This window comes from Lycium ferocissimum, chromosome 12 (genome assembly GCF_029784015.1).
Source record: "Lycium ferocissimum isolate CSIRO_LF1 chromosome 12, AGI_CSIRO_Lferr_CH_V1, whole genome shotgun sequence".
Lineage (NCBI taxonomy): Eukaryota > Viridiplantae > Streptophyta > Magnoliopsida > Solanales > Solanaceae > Lycium > Lycium ferocissimum.
The window spans coordinates 43,830,769-43,852,003 of NC_081353.1; the positions used below are offsets into that span (position 1 = coordinate 43,830,769).

General features: G+C 37.4%; 1 pseudogene; it reads right to left on the reverse strand.

Annotated features, from left to right (window-relative positions):
- Positions 1 to 890: 890 nt before the first annotated feature.
- LOC132039344 (uncharacterized) lies at positions 891 to 20,449 on the reverse strand (annotated as a pseudogene).
- Positions 20,450 to 21,235: the final 786 nt, after the last annotated feature.

The following is a 21,235-nucleotide window of genomic DNA, read 5'->3' on the forward strand; positions in this document are numbered from 1 at the left end:
TTGAAATGAATTGTGATGGCTGATATCTTAGTCATTATTTTGTTAAATTATGATGCCTACAAGTTGGATACAACACATGCTCCACTCATGACATTGAGCACTCAATTAACTTTACACAAACTTTCAATATTTGCCTCACCACTTTCGGCTATAAGCCTCATTTGGCTGACCCCTTGTTCCTCTTTTCTTCTTTCTTTTCAATTGTTTACAAGACAATCTTATGTGTGTTGAATGATTCATGCACCACCCTTTGTCTATTGTAATCATGCCAAGATGGATGAGCAATATTAAATGTGAAATGATCCCTCCACCATGTTATGTCCTCCTAAAACAATGTATACTTTCATAAAGTAGTGGATGCTCAAATATTCAATTGTATGCTTCAACTTTTTCTCCTCCAAAATTTTCAGCCCTAGGCCGAATGTATCATGTAAGTTTTCTTCCAAATTTAATTGTCCACAATATGTTGAAAATGTAGTGGATGAATCAACATTTAATTTCACACTTGTATGTCTTCCATTTGCCTTATTTTAGATGACTTGAGTCATCCTTTTTACCTTGGATGTTGAGGCTCTTGTTGGCTTATTATTGTCACCAATTTTTACTTAACACCACACTTAAGTAATTCCTAATCTCCAATAATATTTTTATACTAAGTAAATCCGAGGTTTCTATCTCACGTTGATTCTTTCGCGAATCACTCGACGTATAAAATACGGGGTCTAAAATTCTTGTCAATTAAATAACCGAATCACCGGTTATCGCAAGCTATAGATACCAAAATTAGACCACAAAAAGGGTGTTTTAGAGATGTTAGGCATAAAAGTGCTAAACGACCAAACGGGTCGTTACATTAGATACCAATCAAACAATCGCTCGTCCTCGAGCGTCTAGGGTAAAGGTGGAGAAAAGGAGGTACCTGAACTGTCGAACAACTGAGGATATCTACTCCGCATATCTGCCTCGGTCTCCCAAGTGGCCTCCTCCACCGGACGGTGCTTCCACCACCTTGACCGAAGCAATATCTTTGGTCCTTAACCTTCTAACTTGTCTATCTAGGATTGCTACCGCTCTTCCTCGAAGGATAGATTCGATCTAATAGTACCGAATCCCACCGAATGATATAAGACCCGTCCGAATGGTACTTCTTTAGCATGGAAACATGGAATACCGGATGAACATTTGCCAAACCCGGTGGTAACGCCAACTCATAAGCCACCTCGCCAACACGACGAAGAATCTCAAAAGGGCCAATAAACCTCGGGCTCAACTTACCTTTCTTCCCAAATCGCATCACACCCTTCATGGGTGAAACCTTCAATAGGACACGCTCACCAACCATGAACTCCATATCACGAACCTTCCGGTCAAAGATACTCTTTCGCCTACTCGAGTCGCTAGAAGCTTTCCCCGAATAAGCTTCACCTTATCCAAGGACTCTCTTAGCAAATCTGTACCCCAAGGTCGAACCTCAAAAGCATCAAACCACCCAATAGGAGAACGACACCTCCTACCATATAAAGCCTCGAATGGCGCCATATCAATACTGGAATGGTAGCTATTATTGTATGCGAACTCTGCCAAGGGTAAAAATTTGTCCCAATGACCACCAAAATCAATAACACACGCCCTCAACATATCCTCAAGCACCTGAATAGTCCTCTCGGACTGACCATCTGTCTGCGGGTGGAACGCGGTGCTAAAATCTAACTGAGTCCCCAGTTCTTTTTGCAAAGTCCTCCAGAAATGGGAAGTAAACTGAGTGCCTCTGTCGAAAATGATGGAAATAGGAACCCCGTGCAATCGCACTACATCCCGGATGTAGATCCTGGCCAACTTCTCCGCATTATAAGTAGTCTGAACCGGAATGAAGTGTGCGGACTTAGTCAACCTATCCACGATAACCCAAATCGAATCAAACTTACCCAGAGTCTTCGGAAGACCAACTACGAAATCCATGGCGATCCTTTCCCATTTCCACTCGGGAATGGGCATTCTCTGAAGCATGCCACCTGGTCTCTGGTGCTCATACTTAACCTGCTGGCAATTCGAACACTGTGCAACAAACTCCACAATGTCTCTCTTCATTCTACCCCACCAATAGTGTTGCCTCAAGTCACGATACATCTTTGTTGCTCCTGGATGAATGGAGTATCTGGAACTATGAGCCTCCTTCAAGATTAACGGAATCAAATCACCAACTCTAGGTACGCAAATGCGCCCTTTAATCCTCAAAATACCCTCATCATCAAGAATAGCCTCCTTGGCTTCTCCACTTAGCACCTTATCCCGAATCTTACACAATTTTACATCTTCAAACTGCTGGGCCCTAATCGCTCCAAAAGAGATGACCTCGCCTCCACACAAGCTAGAACCTTACCGTGTTCTCGAAATATCGAGTCTCACCATACTATTAGCCAAACACCGCACCTCCATGGCTAAAGGACGCTCTTCCACAATCAAACGCGCCAAGCTACCCATACTCACCGCCTTTCGGCTCAACGCATCGCCTACCACATTTGCTTTTCCCGATGATAAAGAATGGTAATATCATAGTCCTTAAGCAACTCCATCCATCTACGCCCTTGAATTTAGATCCCGCCGATTAAACACATGCCGAAGACTACGGTGATCCGTGAACACCTCACAATGGACTCCATACAAGTAATGTCTCCGCATCTTCAATGCGAAGACTACTTTGCGCCCAACTCTAAGTCATGAGTGGGGTAGTTTTTCTCGTGAACCTTTAGTCGTCTCGAAGCATACGCGATCACCCTACCCTCTTGCATCAACACACAACCCAAGCCAATCCGAGAAGCATCACAATAAACAAGAAAGTCCTTTCCCTCTACAAAAGCCAAAATCGGGTCTGAAGTCAATAAAGCCTTGAGCTTTTGAAAGCTCTCTTCACACTCATCGGACCATTGGAAAGGCACATTCTTCTGAGTCAACCTAGTCAAATGGGAAGCAATAGATGAAAACCCCTTCACAAATCGGCGATAATAACTCGCAAGGCCCACGAAGCTCCGAATTTCAGTCACTGACGTAGGCCTGGCCCAATCTTTAACCGCCTCAATCTTCTTGGGATCAACCATAATCCCATCTTTGGACACAACATGTCCCAAAAATGCTACGGAACTGAGCCAGAACTCACACTTGGAAAACTTGGCATATAATTTCTTCTCTTTCAACAAGCCAAGCACGATCCTCGGTGCTCCTCGTGATCTTTCTTACTCCGAGAGTACACCAAGATGTCATCAATAAACACGATCACGAATGAATCCAAGTATGGCTTGAAGATCCCATTCATCAAATTCATGAATGCTGCGGGGGCATTAGTAAGCCCGAAAGACATCACCAAGAACTCATAATGACCATAACGAGTCCTAAAAGCGGTCTTCGGAATATCCTCCGCTCGAATCTTCAACTGATGATAGCCTGTCCTCAAATCAATCTTAGAAAAGATCGATGCTCCCGAAGCTGGTCAAATAAGTCATCAATGCGGGGTATTGGATACTTATTTCTGATTGTAACTTTGTTCAATTGCCGATAATCGATACACATCCGCATGGTACCATCCTTCTTCTTCACGAATAGAACGGAGCACCCCAAGGAGAGATCGGGTCTAATAAATCCTTTGCTCAACAAGTCTTGCAACTGCTCCTTCAACTCTCTCAACTCTGCCGGAGCCATCCGATATGGTGGAATAGAAATAGGTCGGGTGCCTGGCTCCAAGTCAATGCAAAAGTCAATATCTCGATCGGGTGGCATTCCAGGTAAATCCGTAGGGAAAACCTCTGAGAACTCACAAACCACTGGCACTGACTCTAGGGAAGGAGTGTCCACACTAGTATCCCGAATATGAGCCAAATATGCTAAACACCCCTTATCCACTAATTTCTTTGCCCGAATAAATGATATGATTTTCTTAGGGCTTTGGACTAGAGTACCCTTCCACTCTAATCGCGGAATACCTCGGCATGGCTAACGTGACCGTCTTGGCGTGACAGTCTAAAATAGCATGATAGGGAGATAACCAGTCCATCCCCAAAATAATATCAAAATCCACCATATCCAAAATAACCAAGTCTACCCACGTATCATACCCCATGAATGTGACTACACAAGACCTATAGACCCGATCTACTATCACCGAATCTCCGACAGGAGTAGAGACACGAATAGGTACATCAAGCATATCACAAAGCATATCCAGACCCGTGGAGAAATAAGTGGACACATAAGAGAAAGTAGAACCCGGATCAAATAAGACAGAAGCTGATTGGTGACAAACCGAAATAATACCCGTGATAACCGCATTAGAGGCCTCGGCCTCTGGTCTACCCGGAAAAGCATAGAAATGGGAACGCCCACCTTCGGACTGTGTGCCTCCACGACCACCACGGACTGCCTGAGATCCTCCTCTCACTGACTGAGCGCTTCCCCTACCAGATTGATGACCACCTCTGCTAGGTTGATGGCCACCTCTGCTCGACTGCGAACCCCCTTTATTAGAATATCCTCCTCCTCTAGCTGGCGGTGCCGGAGGCCTAGATGTTTGAACTCTAGAACCTTGCCGGATCTAGGACACTCTCTCGCGAAATGCCCTGTCTCACCACACTCAAAACATGCTCTTCTGGCCATAGGCTGCTGAACTGTCATAGAATAACCAGAATACCCCCCGCGGTCTGAAGGTCGAGAGTAAGAACCTCGGGAAGTCTGCTCAGAATTATGCCCGCTATAACCTGAAGAACCACCTGCTAAAGCCTGAAGTGATGACTGGATGGGGCGGCTGTAGGGATGATGACGAACCTTGTCATGGCGTCCCCCACCTCTAATAGGACCTTTGAAACTATCAAATCCACGAGTTTTCTTGTCGCCACCCCCACTATGTGTCCGACCCATCTCTGACTCAACCCTCCTAGCATGCTCTACTACTGATTGAAATGAGGCCCCGCAGGCCTCTAACTGTAAGGTCGCCAGCCGAAGCGAAAGGTCCAAACCCTTCACAAATCTCCTCTCTCTCGGCCTCGTGGGAAGTAATGCCGTCGCATAACGGGACAAAGCGAGAAATCGGTCTCATACTCCGCAACCGACCTACCCCGTTGCTCCAATGTCGAAAATTCATCCTTCCCGTTGTCTCTCGCAGTACGAGGGACATACTTCTCCGTAAACACCCGATAGAACTGGGTCCAGGTCAAAGGTGGCAAGCCAACTGGTCGACACTCCATGTATGATCTCCACCACTGCTTAGCATCCCCAACTAGCTGGAAAGAAACATAATCGACCCCGTGAGACTCCACTATACCCAACTTATGAAGCATCTCATGGCAGCTAACAATAAACTCATACGCATCTTCCCCGGGAGTACCCTGGAACCAGGGGGGAGACATTTTGGTAAACCCCTCGAACAATTTTCGTTCCTCACTGGTCAATACTGGCCCATGTACAGGCCTTAGAGCAAAATCAAATACTGGAGTAGCATCAATTCGGGGCGCCACTGCTGTCGCCGGGTAATATCCCCGATGTCCGAAATCCCGGGGCAATCGTAGCATCGGGAGTATGACCTCCCACTCTAGTCTCTGCGAGCCATCTGGAGCAACTGGAATCATTCCCGCCTGAGCCAAACTGTCAAAGTATCCCAACACTCGAAACACAGCCCCCTGAAAATCGGGAGTAGCAGCGACCTCAGGCGGTGTCTCAGCAGCCCTAATCTTCTCGTCCGGAATATGGTCAAGCTCCGGAGTCAACTCTATGTCAGGGTCCTGAGCAGGTGCTGGTGCTTGGTTCCTATTCGGAATAGCTACACGGCCTCTGCCCCTGCCACGTCCCCTGCCACGTCCCCTGCCTCGCCCACGGACAGCTGCTCGGGCAACGGGTATAGATGCGGGTGCAGGTGCAGGTGCAGGTGCAGGTGCAGGTGCGTGTGCTCTCGGCCTCCGCAGAGGTTCGATCGCGTCCTTACCATCTGTGAGCGAACACAGAAATGAGGTTAAGATACCAATCTGAACAATCTCGCACGAAAAGAATGAACCGTATACCAATCGGATTGAACTAGCACGAAATGAAGAAAAGAAGTGGAGTGTTTCCTAAATGTCCTATAGCCTCTCGAGGATGGGTACGGACGTCTACGTACCAATCCGCAAGACTCTACTAGACATTGCTCTTGTACTCACTAGACCAATTAACCTAGAAGCTCTGATACCAACTTTGTCACGACCCAATTCACGAGTCGTGGTGGCACCTACACTATCCCTTCGAGTAGGCGAACCACATTACTAATAACAAGTTAAATAAGCGGAAAATTTATTTAAGAATAAGTTATCAAGTTTTAAATACTTATCATAACAAGAAATGTCACGACAATCCCAAAAATCTGGTCAAAGGGTACAAGAGCGCTAACATAGGACGAAATAGAAGTCCGAAAATACCCGAAGGCTACATATTGTCGTCGAATACAAAAACGAGAAATAGATAGAGGAGGTTCTTCGGGGGCCACGGATGACGGTAGCTCACCCCGAATAACTAAAAGATGTCACCCTCACGTATCGGCCACGGGGTTTAGAACCGGAGCTCGGATCGTACTCGCACTCAACAAAAGTGCGGCAAGAAGAGTAGTATCGGTACAACACTTGTACCGGTAGGCATCATAGGCCGACAATGATTAGATAACGCATGAAGAAGTCAAAACCAACAAGTAGCACATAGAGCAAACAGTATGGTCACATATCAATACAAGTAAGGTGTAAAGGAATCATGAAATCAACCAAGACGGATATAATTCACCAAATGATCACCAAATATATAAGTGGATGAATGCAATGCAATGCAATGCAATAGTCACCTCTCACACTCCACTCCCGTACACACATGCTATGGCAATGCCTCATAGTCATGACCCATGGGGGACCCGCGAAGTCCATGTACCACTCGCTCCGAATATAACCTCGGATCACGAGCACACTCTCACGATCCCGCAAAGACCTCGGGCATCGGACACTCCATTGTTCCCGGCAAGAAACCTCGGGCAACAAACACTCATCTCTCTTTTACTCTCTCCGGCAAAGACCTCGGAGTCTCTCTGTCACTCTCAATCTCCCAAGAAAGACCTCGGAGTCTCTCGATCACTCACCTCACCAATCATCATAACAATAATATAAAAGACATGTCATGCATGATATCGGCCTCAACAATATCATCAATATATAGTCAACCAATACAAGTCATATTAATGTTACCATTCCTTTACACACGGTGAGTGAGCTAGTATGTGACGAGATACGAACAGTGATAATCACGTAAAATAACACATATGGCGACAAGCCCACATAGCAACTAACAAAGCCAATCTAACGGAAATCACCTCTACTTCATGCCGGAGGCCTATATGCTGTCCCCGTCACTTTTTACAACTACATACGATTCTCTAATCAGAGTCTAACTAAAGTAGACCGTAACCTACCTCAATGCCGAGCGGATGCCACGAACAATCAAGCTAATGTCTTTCCTTTGCGTAGAGCCTCTGAACGATCGAAATCTATAAAATATGCGATCTACGTTAGAATACGACTCTAAGGACACCCATACTGCTATATTTATATTCTAAACAGCCCACATTCATGACATGCAATATTGATTCACATACGGCTACGACATTCTCAAGTTACTTCTAATAGTTTGTAGCTTTAACGTTTGTATGTCACAACTTATAACATTCCATCCAACATACAATATGGTGTATACTCTTAACTTATAATTATTCTTTCCAACTTAATGAAAGTATAAGTCCAAAACAGTCCACTACCACAACATAACGATGTTCGGAATTCTTGCAAATGTTTACGAACATACTAAGCCAACCACATGTGATTTTTATACATCATTTCATGTCTTCTTTTCATATAATTTCAGTAAGTTACGACCAGCTATCCACACGATAAGTACAACATCAATTCATACGCAACTACGCTATATCTTCATTTTTATAATCCTTATAACAACTCACAAATGACTTTAGTTTCAACTCCAACCATTAAACACCTTCATTTCCATCATAAATTTCATGATAATGACAATCAAAATATCAAGTAAAAACAGTTCACTAACTTCTTCCCAAAACAGTCCACACACGGCTACACCATGCTTCAACATCACTCACATAAAATCATAGATTCAACCATTTTCATACTAACATAACTTCACCTTTAACCTTCTAATTCTTTTCATTCTTTTTACCATGAGATCTATGATAGTAACAACTATATTTATTAAAGAAAATCAGTCCATTAAATTCACCAAAAACAGTCCCTACGACTAACTACCATTCCAACACCAACTTTCATGATTTGATGCATGCGATTCATGTTCGTCAAGTTACAATCATACTTCAACATCAACCCATATAACTCCATAACTATTACCATGTTCCAACATCAACACACCTTATTTCATGCATACAACTTATATTCACACATCTACATCACCCTTAATACATGAAAAGAAAGTTAGATCTTACCTTGACCACTTGAATTCTTTACTTGGCTAGAGTTGGTGACTTGAGATGAAAATGGTTCTTGTTGCTCCAAAGACTATCTTCACGTTTTAGGGACCTTCTAAAGGGTTGAAACACCTTGGAAAATAATTTTTGGATCAACACACAAAGAGCTCAAAATCAGCCAATGTGGCCGAGAGCTTTCTCTCTCTAGAATTAGGTTTTCTTTCTTTGTGTTGTGTAGTTGAAATGAATTGTGATGGCTGATGTCTTAGTCATTATTTTGTTAAATTATGATGCCTACAAGTTGGATACAACACATGCTCCACTCATGACATTGAGCACTCAATTAACTTTACACAAACTTTCAATATTTGCCTCACCACTTTCGGCTATAAGCCTCATTTGGCCGACCCCTTGTTCCTCTTCTTCTTTCTTTTCAATTGTTTACAAGACAATCTTATGTGTGTTGAATGATTCATGCACCACCCTTTGTCTATTGTAATCATGCCAAGATGGATGAGCAATATTAAATGTGAAATGATCCCTCCACCATGTTATGTCCTCCTAAAACAATGTATACTTTCATAAAGTAGTGGATGCTCAAATATTCAATTGTATGCTTCAACTTTTTCTCCTCCAAAATTTTCAGCCCTAGCCGAATGTATCATGTAAGTTTTCTTCCAAATTTAATTGTCCACAATATGTTGAAAATGTAGTGGATGAATCAACATTTAATTTCACACTTGTATGTCTTCCATTTGCCTTATTTTAGATGACTTGAGTCATCCTTTTTACCTTGGATGTTGAGGCTCTTGTTGGCTTATTATTGTCACCAATTTTTACTTAACACCACACTTAAGTAATTCCTAATCTCCAATAATATTTTTATACTAAGTAAATCCGAGGTTTCTATCTCACGTTGATTCTTTCGCGAATCACTCGACGTATAAAATACGGGGTCTAAAATTCTTGTCAATTAAATAACCGAATCACCCGTTATCGCAAGCTATAGATACCAAAATTAGACCACAAAAAGGGTGTTTTAGAGATGTTAGGCATAAAAGTGTTAAACGACCAAACGGGTCGTTACATGAGGTATACGTTATGTATCGGAAAGGATTCACAAGTACCAAGTTAATGATGGCTTGATGATGTCTTAAAGGAGAGTTATAACGTCCCTTAGATTGTTAATGAAGTGTTAAACAAGTGTCATTTTTTCCATAAGGATTGGAGATCAAACGAACGACGGAAACAATTTTTGAGAAATGGGGTTATACGACCGCTTATACGGTCCGTATAAGTGTCCATATAACACCCAATAGAAATGTTGTTTCTCTGATGGTGAAGTACGGTCACTTATACGGACTGTATAATTTTGTACGGACCGTATAAGTGTCCAAATCTATTATTATTCGCCAACCCGAAACATCCAACCCATCGGCCCGGATATAAACCTAAGAGGTGTTCTAGGTGGGTTTTACGGTTGGACCATAAAGCCACCATTGATAAAACCAATGATGGCCCGCCCCGGGCATAAACATACTTCAAATTAAAAAAAAAAAAAAAAACAAGATAAGTACTACATTTATTACTAATAATAAGTATTTTAAATACATTATATCCCAATAAATTATAGTCTCTTTTTACGGAGCACTTTAGTTTTCTTTAAAATTGTATTTTAAAGCTAGACAATCTTGTTTTCTCAACAAATATACCTTTGATACATTTTCAGTATATAGTATATATTAGATTGTGATAGTACTTATCTCAACAAATATACTTTTGATAAATCATTCGCCAATTTCATGCCTTTTCACAAGTGTCTACGCAACACACAACAACACCCCATTCATTTTATAAAATAATACCCGACTTTTTTGATTGTGGAGATATATGTCAACAATGTTGACATTTAACATGTTCCTCATTTACTCGCTCAAAATGCATCCACACCACACTTGAAGTTGATCTTCGAACTCAGGAGAAGGTGGAGGTGAAGTTGTACACTAATTCAATAACAAATTTAGATAAAGAGAGAATTGTGGAAGAATTGTGTGAAAATGAAGAAGAATGGAGGGGTATTTATAGTTTGAAAATATGACCAAAGTGAAGTTATTCATAAATTTAGGGGTTCAAATAAAATTAGCAACGGCTAGTTTTTAAATTTATAACTCTCTTTTTTTGAATTTGATGACAACTAAACTTTTTTTTTAATTTAGCAATTTTATCATTAGATGTAAATGTTAATTTTATTATTATTAGTAAATATAAATGTCTATTTTTGTATTATAACTTTAAAAAAAAAAAAAAAAAAAAAACCCGCCCACTAACTATAACCGGCCCGGCCCGGTTAGCTTAGGTGTAGCCCCCTATCCGGGGTGGTTGGGTCCAACCCTTTTCCCTCTTCAAGCCCGACCCCCTAACTTACGGCCCGGCCCGGTCCCGACCCGGCCCCTTGTGGTCCACATTTAAATGTCCCGGCCCGGCTCGACCCACTTGACACCCTTAGTGTCCGTGGAAGTCCCGACGGGCTGAGTTAAGTCCAAGTATAAAATGATGTTCCCACTTCATTATTTTCATTTTCCACTCCTCTCCACTACTCTCCAAGCCTCTAGAACATTCCATATATTTCATCTTCAAGAATAAAAAGGAAATGAAAGATCAATATCATAAATTCAAGTGAATCAAGTGCAAGAAACTATTATCACTTCATTCAAGACAAGAAATCTCATTGGAAGTAGAACTAGGGTTTTGCTCAAGTGAAGTGTTTCCACTCAAAGCTCATTTTCACACTATCTAAGGTAAGTTTTATGATCATTCCATGTTGTTTAAAGCATTGGGAGGTTGAAAGACTTGGATTGTAGAAGGAGATAGAAAATGGGTCATGAATGTAAGGATAGTGACATTTTTGAGTATAACTTGGAATGAGTCATGATTCTTGACATATTGTGATTATAACTATGTTATAAATGACATTAAGAACATAGGATGAACATTATATGTGCGTGAATGTAATAGTCTACTATGACCATGGTTATGGGGTGATTTGAAGCGAAATTGGGAAATATGGATAATGTAGGTGAATAAAGATTATTGCTTATGATGTTGTGAATATTATTATAGACGTTTGGGAGTTGATATATGATACGGAGAAAGTTGTATAAACAAAGGAAATGCTGCCCATTTTTTCTCTAGCTTCAGTCAAGTATGCTAAGCTATCGATTATCTAATGTTAGTACAAACTCTATTGAAGGTAGAAACATGAGCATTAAAGGAGAACGTTCAAGCAATAGAGTAGCTAAACGAAAAGGTATTTAAGGCTAGTCCTTTCTTTCTAAGGCATGACTCCATGGCATGAATTCTCCGATATTTCCCTTGACTTTCTTACATTTCAAAATTTATAAGTCTATGTTCATGAAGAGCCTCATATGAGATAAAGATAAGAGATACGTTATGAGCATGATAGTGATGATGATGAGTTCAGTCTAAGGATTCTAAAGTAATGATCCTAATTACGACTCATTGATGTTGTTTATTGTATACACTCACCTTATGTGCTAATTCCTTCAAGGTGAGGCAGAATGCTTATGAATGCTCCATAATGGAATCGGGGGTTCACGACCTTACGTCACCCTAACATAACTACAGTTGTCCTTTAGTTCTAATGTATGTTCTATGATAAATGTATAATGATGATAAGTTATGACAAGATTATGATAAGTTTATGATAAGGTTATGATGAGCCTATGAGATATATGTGATGATGATATTAATATATCAAGATGTTTAAAATGGGCGGGTTATGGATGATTACACCGTGTCTATATGGAACGGGCGCGCACCACTAAAAGTATCACGATATAACGCGGGCAATGATGATTACACTATATGGTCATAAATATAGATATGCATATATGATATGATGATGTTTATGAAGTAAGTTGGCATGTATTATTTCTATCAAAGTTTACAGTCGTGTACGAACAACAGAGCATAGACATTCCATTAACAAATTGGTAGGAACATTAACACCAAGCTTTATATGGTTATACGTAAGACACCGAACCTCTATGGTTTGATGATACCACTATGTGTTCAAATGTATGAAATGGAAGTTTCCCTAGAAAATACGTAAGTTTAACAAACATTATAGAGGTATACCTAGCTTTTTCATTTCATAACTCGTCCATACTATGTTATTTCATATGCTTACATTATGCTTATTAAGCTTTTACATACTCGCACATTACCCGTAACGACGTCCCTTTGGCTCGTGTTCCATGCCACGTCCCCATGTGCTTTGCAAGAAAGTTATCCGTTTGACTATAGGATGTTCATAATTGGTAGACTCCATTCGGTTCATGACCGCGGAGATGTCCTCATGAGCCGAGATGCACATTATGGGTATGTTGGGGTCTTGTCCCAACCTAGGTTTTGATATCATATCTTATGTTAGAGACTTTTGCGGAATTCATGTATACGACATTAGCCTTGTAAGCTATACAAGCCGAATGGCATTATGCATTACTTTAGAATATTATTACGATTTTTACTTGAGTTAAGAAAGACAAAAAGAATGTTCTTTTTCATTATGCATATCATTTCATGATCAAGAGTCCAAGAAGAAAGTTATGAGTATAACGAGAACCAACGGGTTCGATTTTTTATGAGGGTCAATCCCATCATGCCCGTAATTTGTGATTTATACATAATGTATTTGAAATTTTGTTTGAATCCATTCAAATACAAAGAATATATGAAGCGTATTTTCAAATACACGAAAATTTGAATGTATTTGGCTTAAAATGTATTTTGAATGTACACGATTTTGAAATAAATCAAAAAAAGCCACTTAAATACATCAAATCAAAAAAAAAAAAAAAAAAAATCACTAAAATACATCAAAAAAAAAAATCACAGAAATACTTATATAAAAAAAAGACATTGAAATACATTAAAGCAAAAAAAAAATCACTGAAATACATCAAAAAAAAAAAAAAATCACTAGAATACATTAAAAAAAATCAGGAAATACATTTATGGATGAATGTTACCCAAAATAAGCTTGGTTTGAAATATTTTTTACCAATACAAAGGTTTCCGTTAATACAAACCTTGTCTTGGCAAATAAAAGCTTTGGGTAATTTATAAACGGTCCAAACCCCCCCCCCCCCCCCCCCCCCCTTTTTTTTTTTTTTTTTTTGTATAGTATATATATATTATAGTATTTATTAGTATATTGTAGGTATATTTACATATGTTATATAAGTTTATAAGCAAAGTTTAAATATTTCTTGAATACAACTTAAATATATGTGTATATACGTTATATATATATATATATATATATATATATATATATATATATATATATATATATATATATTAGTTATATGCTTAATATATTATACTATATATACCTATATAATATATATATACTTATTATATATATCAATATATTAGGTTATATAACTTATATATATATAGATATATATATATGTTTAAGTTATATATATATATATATGTTTAAGTTATATGTATACTATATTACTATATATATATAGTATATATACTTAATATATATATATATATATATATATATATATATATATATATATATATATATATATATATATATATATATATATATATATATATATATATATACTAAATATAGGTATAACTTAATATATATATAATATATAGTATATTTTAACTATATATAAATATATATTTGTGTTAGTAGTATACAATATAACAACAACAACCATATAATATACTTATAAGTATAGTTATATAAAAGTAAAATTTTCATTCCACTAATATTTTAACTTCCATTTTGATGAAATTATTTAATTCAAATCATTTGGAACACACATTACAACTTATGTATCCTAATTTTCTCAATTTAATTCTAAATAAATAATTATACATAATTAATGAACTTTTAAGACAAATACATAATTTAACTTGTGCAAGTTGTATTTTTTTTTAACTCTCTTAATTAGGGATTAGGGGTTCGAACATGGATATGAAAAAAAATCTTTGGAGGAATAATAAAATCACCAATTTTGAACCATTTCGTTAATTGGGCTCAACATCATATCGGTCCAATGAAAATATCAAAGAACGTGAAAAATGGTCCGGTAGGAGGTTCGATAGCTTTTGAAAAGTAGACTTTAAAAACAAAAACAAAAAAATTGACATAAATAAATAAGATTAGGACCTAAAAGTAATTAATTAAAAAGTTTTAAAAAAATTTGAAAATTATTGTAAGGACTACAAAAGTCCCCAGACTCGATAGCTTTTGAAAAGTAGACTTTAAAAACAAAAAACAAAAAAATTGACTTAAATAAATAAAATTAGGACATAAAAGTAATTAATGAAAAAGTTTTTAAAAATTTGGGAAATTATTGTGAGGACTACAAAAGTCCTCACATTCCCTCTTATATATAATAGTAATATATATATATATATATATATATATATATATATATATATTTTAAGTATACTATAAGTATATATATATGTTTAAGTATACTATATGTATATACTTATAATATATAATATAATGTATAACTTAAACATATATATATATATATATATATATATATATATATATATATATATATATATATATATATAACTTATATATTATAACTTATATTTATAGCTTAATTTTTTTTCTAAGTTTATAAATTCGTATATACGTATAAATGCGATAAACCCGACAAGCCCTTTTTGCTACTTTGAGAAGTAGTAGGGCGTGGAGCAACGGGTGTAGCACGTTCTTCCAAATTAGAATAATGAGTAAAAACTTTTCTAAACTCATCATCAATAGCGAGTTCGGCTTCAGCTAAAGATGGTTGAACTCCCGCTTCAATTTCTAAAAATGTATAAATTTGACCAACCAATGCTTTAGTATAAGACACTTTTAAACAAGGATTTAAAAAACCCAATATAAATAAAGTTGGGATGGGAAAAAAATACTTCTTAAATTTTATTATCATTTCAAAAATAGCCGCTTGATAACCGGGTTTATATTTATATTCTTGTAAAACTCTAGCTATTTCCGCTAAGTAGGCTAAAATTCCGGTTACCGTGAGATAGAATTGTCTAGAAAAAGCAAGAGTTGCATTATAAAAATTTTCTAAGAGTTCTATACATTCTTTAACATCTTCCCAATGCGTAAAATTTAACCAATCATCACTATTAATATTATATTTGTTGTGAACTTGTTGTATCCTGTACTCATATGCTTGTTGTAGCATAATGTAAGTGTAGTTCCACCTAGTCTCAATTTCTACTTGAATTTTCCTAGGTCTAAGGTTATTTTCCACACAAGCATTCTTAAAATCTCTAAGCCTTCCCCTATTAGCATTACAAAAAAGAAACGCAACCGCATCTCTAACTTTTTGAATAGAATCATCAAAATGCACAAGACCATCTTTAACAATTAAATTTAAAATGTGACAACTACATCTCACATGAAAAATATTTTTTAGCGGAGGGTTTAATTCTCTCTTTAAAAGACCAATCGCCTTTGTATTATTAGAAGCATTATCTAAAGCAATACAAAGTGTTTTTCTATAAATATTAAAAAATCTCATAATAGTAGACATTGAATCCGCTAAAATTTTTCCATCGTGACGGCCTTTTCCTTCATCATATAAAAAAGCTATAATTCTTTTTTGCATAATCCAATTGTCATCAACCCAATGACATGTAATAGCAAAAAATCTAATTTGTTAAGACTAAGACCTAAATCGGCGGTAAGAGAAACATTACAATTTAAAGAATTAAATACATGGCGCAAATAAAATCTATATTTTTTATACAAATCTATAACATCCGCTCTACAAGTACTTCTAGGAATACCCTCAAATAACGGATTATAACAACGTTGAATGTAAGTAACAAACCCCAAACCCGAAGGAAAGGAAAATGGTAAACAATCGTAAGCTACCATTTTAGCTATTTCTACACGCTCTTTTTTCTTGTCATACTTAAAATTTCTACCGGTTCGTGGGTCTATCGTCATTTGAATACCCCCCACATTTGAACCCGTTTGCTCTCCCCAAACATCCATATGTTTAAGTCTCATATGATTATTTAGTGTACCCGTTCCACCATCTTTACTAGTTCCTTGCCTAAAAGCAAATATTTGTCCACATAGGCTACATTTAGCTGTTTGGCTTTCCCTATCCTTAGTCATAAATTTTCAAATTTTAGCGGTTGGCTTTCGAGTTCTAGGCGGTTTGTCTTGTGTATGTGATTGTGCAGGACATGTATCTTCTATGGGATTTTCGGGGGCTTGTGTTTCATCATCATCATCGTCATCAATTTCATTAAAAGTGTTGGTAAAATGTTGTTGCATTGCCTCATGACCTAAAAGTGGATTATTTCCACCAACATCAATACCTAAATTAGGCGTTTCTTCCACAAATGTTTCCTCATTAAGCCCACCCCTAACAATACCACTACTACTACCGGCACCACGTCTAAATCTCTTTGCCATTATTAAATAGAATTAATTTAAATAACACTCAAATAAATCACAAGAATATAAATTGCAACAAATTAAATTGCTAGAATTAAATTGCGAAAAATAAAGATAGAGTTGGAACGAAGGTACCAAATTGCCGGATTAATTTCCAACAAAGTGAAGGCGGCTAGAATTGCAAATCCACCAAAGGTACTTCGATTGTTGCAAGATCACTAACTCCACCAACAATATTATAATTGCAAAATTAATAATTGAAACTATAATAAGACTTTATAATATTTATTTGAGAGAAATTTAAAGTGGCTAATTGTTGCAAAGTAACTATAATTGAGAGATTGAGATTTGAGAGAAAGAGAAGAATGAATAGGTATGGATTAAAATGAAAATGAAGAAGGGTTTATATAGGGGTGGAGGATGGGTTAAAGTGTTAAAAAAAAAGTTTGGGGGGGTTTGGGGGGGGGGGGGGGGGGGGGGGAAAGGATTAAATGGTCGTTTGGCAACGGCTATTTTTGCAAATGGACCGTTGCCAACGGTCCAATAACGTCCCCACGATCCAAAATTTCAACGACTATAAAAAAATAAAAATAAAAATTTAATTTCAACAGTTTAACCGGTCCGATTCCGGTTTTACCGGTTCCTATTTCAAAAAAATTGAAACCGGACCGGTAAAAAATAAACGGTTAACCGGAACCGGTTAACCGGTTCAACCGGTTCCGGTTACTAGTTCGAACCGGTGAAACCGGCCCGGTTGACGGGCTTAGCTAAGGATGGTAATTTAGAAAAGGTTGCTATGGGAAGTAAGTTGGACCTTTTAAGTTAGTTATTGTGTAAGTTTGCCATATAAATAAATATGCCATATAAAGAATGAAATATACTCCTAATTATATTCAAGGACCCAATAACTTGATCGTGGACCAAACGACCACTAATTATGTAATTGAGTTTCAGTGACATCAATTATTTTCATTCGGCCTTGTTGCATTAATTTTAGGATTTCTTCGTCATTTTGACCCTACTTTTTTCAAAGTTGGTTTACGAAAAGCACATTACTTGGTACAGCAAAGTGAAGATGATGATCTACAACGAGCTTGTGAGCTTGTAAAGAAATGAATTATACGTTAACTCAACCCTGAAAGTTAGCTCATGATGGAAGGATTAGCTAAAATCATATGAGAAGACCACATTTTTAATCCTGTGTGGAACTCTTCGACATAGCTCCTTACGGCTATTGGGCTATTGGGGCTATTGGGGCCAGCAACATTTTTAGTCATAGAGAAAATAACTAAAGCAGTCATCTAGTTAGGGCTATTGGGGCCAGCAACATAATTCAAAGAACAGTAGACCCTTGCTGAGCTTTGCAAGATTTTGCTGTATTATTTGAAAAAGGAAAAACACACAAATATAAAACAAGTTTGTGTAGAACTTCAACTACTTGATTACAATATCTCAAGAAGACTAATAAGTAATTGGAAAGCAGTTGAGTCTTTACTTACATAAAACAAGAAATCAGGAAACCAAAGATCTACTAATACTTAAAACGTAAAACACAGCAAGAACAAGAGAATTAAACATATAGATACATAGCACTGAATTTTGATCAAATGATAACTACTTTCGACCAGAATTCCGAGAATTGTTATTAGTATGATTACCACGAGAATTGGATTGCTGATCGCTGCTAGAGAATCGGCTGTGGATTTTAATTTTTTTCACATAGAATTCGATGGTTTCATGATCGCCCTTTTTGGTATCGTGAAGCTGCATTTTTAGTTGTGAGCTAAAATTGCTTCATCTGCGGAAGCCATTTCAGTGTTGGGCATAGAGTTGTTGGAGGAACTTCACCTTTTTCCTTTGGAACATCCATAGTTTGTTTTAACTCTCTCACTGGCTAGTGTACTTCTAATCTGAGTAGGTTTGGACCGTCTTAAGGCCGAAGACCATATGAGCCGTTCTAAATGAAAAATTCTTTCTTTTTTTTTTTTTTTTTTTTGTTTCCCGTTCATTGTCCAATATCTGCATTGGAGCTTGAAAAAATCTTGTTCGTGCATTGCAATACCCTTTTTTGGAGGCGGCGCTCCCTGTGCTAAATTTCATAACAGCAGGGGCATAAATGACCCAAAATTGTAATTGATGATATCTTTAACCATTAAAACGAAGTAGAGAAATAGTTTTTACCCTTTTCCCGATTTATTCTACACCACAAGTTTCAATTTTTTTTTTTAAAAAAAAACTATGTGCTCAATCATTTAAACCTTAAAATACCAAAACTATTCATCGCATATTTAGTGGGCGTTTGGCCATAAAAATTTTTCACTTTTTTCCGGAAATTTTTTTCACTTTTTTTACTTTTGGCGTTTGGCCATAAAAAATATTCACTTTTTTCCGGAATACCAAAAACGAAAAAAACTTGTTTTTCAAAATTTTTCACTTTTTTACACTACATTTCACCAAAAACTACAATTTCAAAAACTATGGCCAAACACAACTCCAACTTCAATTCCAACTTCAAAAATTCCAAAAAAAGTGAATTTTTTTTGGTATTTATGGCCAAACAGGGCCTTATTAAGGGACTACTTAGAATCTACTCTCATGTTTGAGGGATCATTTTTATCATTGTCTCAACTTTTTACTGAGCGAATCAAGTATCGTACAAAAAAAAATAAAAAAAATTGAATTCTTCAAATCTTCAACACCATATTCAGTCACATATGATCACAAGAACACCATGTGCTAATAAAAACAGTCCAGAATTTGTTACATAAAACGAAAATAAAAAAAAAAAAGAAATCACAACATGAGAATTAGTGAAAACAAGACTTTTATGGATTACCATCTTATAAGTTCTACTTAGATCGAAGCTTTGATGAATTACCTCCTACCAGAATTGCGAAAACCGCCGGGAGTTGATGAAGTTCTTATTTGACGAATTACCTCCTACCAGGGCCTCTCCTAGGTCTTTTTCTATAATATTTCTTATTTGACGAAGTTCCAAACATACTCCAAAGGCCCCATGCAGTTGAAACCACATAACTCCCCGTGTTAAGCATATTAAGGAACTTATCAAATGTCTCTTTATTAAAATAATTTCCCTCCTCACTACTAGTAGGACTTGTTGTTTCTTGCTCTTGCAATAATGTTTCGTACATGTAAAGCCTGGCACAAGCTGTTGAAAAATCAGGGAGAGGAAACTGAGATGAGATTGTGTCTTGGTAAGGCGAATATATTGACGAAGGCAAACCAGCTAGAAGTTGCAAAACCAAATCTTGATCTGATACAGGATTGTTGATTTCTGCTAGAGCATCGGCTATGGATTGCAAACTTTTCACATAAGATTCAATGGTCTCGTGATCCTCCTTTCTGGTACTGTGAAATTGCATTTTCAGTCGTTGAGCTACAAACTTTTCATCTTCAGCTAAATTTGTTTCATCTTTCTTTGATGGAAAACTCATTGTTGGTCTCTAGTCTTTGTTTCTCCTCTCTGTGAAATTATTGAAGATTAACCATGGATGAAGCGTTGAATACATCCATGGTGATTGCAGAATTAATGAAAGTGAAGGCCTGGACTCTTGGTCTCAGCCGTCTGAATCTCATTAAATATTTTCTCATGTGTGTATTACATGTATGTGAGAGTTAGTTATAACAACTAGTGCCAGCTGTATTCAGCTGGCCCCACCAATCATTTGCTCCACTAACTAACTAACTAACTCTAACTAACTCTAACCAACTCAACAGCCAATACACTCAGCACTGTGATATACATGATATACTTCGAATATACATGTGCAGATTTGAACATGTTTATAATGATCTGATTAGTTCATCAAGCACTACATCTGGTCATGATAATCTTGTTGTGGAACCACATCAAGCAGATCATCCTGCAGCCCAAGATGAACAACAGGCTGGCATGGATATGGATCATGAACATCAGGCTGGTATGGATATGGGTCCTGCAACTCAAGTTGGACAACAAGATGCTGCACAGATGCATGCAAATAATGATGATGCTGAGGGTGCAACTGATGTTGCAACAGATCTTCATGGTCCACCAACAGAGAATGCAGAAGTGGTGGGACCAAATGCAAGCCAACCTACCTTACATGCCCATGAAGAGGTAGATATGCAGATGCCATTTGGGACAGAAGAAACACATCTCAGACCAAGCAGAAGCATCAAACCACCTATCTGGCACAAGGACTATGTTATGACAAATAATCCTGCTGGTCATTGTACTT